The sequence below is a fragment of the Glossina fuscipes genome, unplaced genomic scaffold, assembly GCF_014805625.2.
Source record: "Glossina fuscipes isolate IAEA_lab_2018 unplaced genomic scaffold, Yale_Gfus_2 121, whole genome shotgun sequence".
Classification (NCBI taxonomy): domain Eukaryota; kingdom Metazoa; phylum Arthropoda; class Insecta; order Diptera; family Glossinidae; genus Glossina; species Glossina fuscipes.
The window spans coordinates 80,259-83,330 of record NW_023998464.1 but is presented as its reverse complement, the minus strand read 5'-3'; positions in this window follow the sequence as shown (position 1 = coordinate 83,330).

Here is a 3,072-nt window from a genome sequence, read left to right as displayed (position 1 = left end):
TAACGATGCAAGGAAAGGATAAAATTCAAATACCGGTTAAGTCGGTTCATGAATTCATCCGTAATTATATGTAAGCCATCAACTTTGGTTTTTATTTCTTAAACATCCGCTTGAATGGCCGAAGGCAAAGAATCTCGCCTATCAACTCAATGGTCATTGGTTCAAATCGCAAATGCGGTAGAGTTTTTAATAAAGCCAAGAGCCTTAGATAGATATTAGTGCTTTAAGATCTTAGTGATAGAATTTATTTCTCTAACTAAATTGACAATGATAATAATATTTTTTAAACACATGTTTTTTAAAACTCGAATTTTTATCTAGGTTCAATCCGCCTGAATGGCCGAGTAGGCAAGAGTCTCGACTTTCGGCTCAATTGTCGTGGGTTCAAATCTCAAGTGCGGTAGAGTTTTTAATAAAGCCGAAAGCTTTAGATGCTAGCGCTTTAAGACTTTAGTCTTAGAATTTATTCTCTGGCTAAATTTTTAATAATAATAATAATATCTAGGTTCACAAATAGATCATTAGTGGATAGTTTACTATGTGACGGCATGTTTATTACAGGCTATCATGCCAATAATAAATTACTTATTGAAAAGCTTAGGCTCAACTTACCTAAAACTAGATTATTGGTTACTTGGGTTTAGATTACAGCTAAAGTTACAATAAATCGGGCTCAAGCTAATTTTACACTGTTGACTACTATACATAAAGGTGGTGCACATCAAGCGAGTGGATTTTCAATCTATTTTGCAATCAAATCAATACAAGTGCTTAGACGCGCAGATTAGGAAGTGCTTACCAAGTCATAACTCATATGTTTCTTCTATGTTGTTCTGTTAATACTATACCAATATGTTGTAATAATTGTTTTTTTTTTATTTAAATTGTCAAACTGTAGACATTAAAGCCTAGCAAAAATATGGACAAATTTGCTTTGCTGCTAAGGTTTTTGATTACTTTTTGGGTGAAAAAACAAGTTCTTGAAAGCTTATCAAATCTTCTTTTCTTATGAGATAGTAAACATAATAAATTTTATATATTCACTTCTCGCATGGATTGGATTACTTAGATCTATTTTTTGGACCCCACAACGAATGAAAATGCAAAGCCTAGGCAAGGAAATTGCTTTTGCTATCTTATTGGCTCTATCTCCTTTAAATATACGCCTTTACATAAAACCAAGCTACATTGTTCAGTATTTTATGATGGTAACGACCTTCACGTAATGCATAAGGTATTTACTAGTTAGCCTAGACCCTCTATGATGTTCTTGTTTGCTTTTTCTCTCAATGTTCATTTGCAAGCATTATTTATGGTTAGATGGTAGGCTTTGACAAATTGAAATGGCAAAGGAAACTGAATAACATAAACGTCAGTACAAGAAGAGAAAAAGTTTAAAAGAGACTCCAAAAAACACTGCATATATATTATCGTTTATAAGTTAAATGGGACTTACTTTGGCTGAGTCATCATTAAAAATTGTATGTATTTGTATCGGCTTACTCTTAATGTCCTAGTTTTTTTTCTTTTCTTTTTTTGTGTTTGAAGAACAGGCGTTTTTTGTTTGTTCAACAGTTCGTGATAACATTTATTAAATCATTTTCAAGATTATCTGCATTGTTTGCGATTATATCTCACCGTGCACTTGTTCCAATAAATATTTACTTTGGACGACAGTTTTTTGTCACGTGTCGCGAACGGGTTTTGCTGTATAGATGAATGGAAGAACGTCATCTAAGAAATGATCGGTTGTTGCGACCATATTGAACAGCAAAAATTTTCGTCAGGCTTTGATGGCTAATAAGGGAACAGACCTTTTCGGTCCCACCAAACATAGAATACGGTTTTCAATGATTCTGTACGCTTGGATATATGTATGAATTTCTGCGCCTAGGTTCACAGCGCAAGAAAAACTCTCTTTTCTCTCTTTCCGGCAAAGGGAAAACACTGTTGACGAGTAGCTTGGCTCAAATTCGAGAAAACAACAACAGCCGCAAAAATTTATAGAACCAAAGTAGCAAAGAACAGATATCACCAACTATATAACTGATAAATGATATGTTATTATAAACACACAAATTATTCCAAGCCTTAAAATCTAATGTTAGCATATGTAGACATCGCACATAACTGACATAAACATATGTGTACATATATATAAATACATAGCCTTGCAGCCTTTAATTCAGTTCATAACAAGACATAATTTCTAAGAATATAGTCTCGTGTAGGAAAAGGAAACATGCAAAGCACCAAAAACGCTAATGATTCATGCGACATTGGGAAAATTTATTTCGCAAATAATGCCTTCGAAAGGGAGGCAGAGGATTGAGGACCACTTGATTAAGAAAAAAATGCGAAATTAATTTCTCCCTTTATCAGTTTGAACGCATAGAACACCCTCGATAATTGTCTTCTTTTCTCGAACGAAAAGAGATAAGAATATGTCGCATAAGGGGAAAAAAGCGGAATTATTTTTGTACCGATTCTATAATATCTCCCTTGGAGCCCAGGCCACTTACCAAACCTTACTAGCATTACATGTGAGCTCTTTGCTATTTAGGGATCCCCCAAAATGCTTCGACCATCTTTTTATAAAGCCTAAAGAGCTTTTTTGCTTTATGAGCCACTATCTGAATAATTAAATCGATTTTCCTTATCAAATAAATTGATAAGATTAACACATGATGCAACTCGGTCTAAGCTATGCCCATTAATAGAGAGAATGTAGTCGAGGAAAGAGGAGCTACATGCCGACACCTTCTTGCCTTTAGAAATATACAAACAAATTAGAGGAGTAATGAATAAAAGCCGGCGCTAAGTCGAATGAAGTCGCTTCATGTACGCACTACAATCTAATTCAGCGTTAACACTATATAATAGGAAGCACTTGATTCGCAGTTACGAATTTATGCATCAAGCGGGTGTTGCTCACTTGCTGCTACATCGACATGTGTCGAACATATTCGTATTTTGAAATTCTTAACATAATAAATTCGTTTCTAGAAATCGTAACACATTTGCATTTTCAATTAAATCTCTCGTATGGTGCTCATTATTATTTGCATTAAT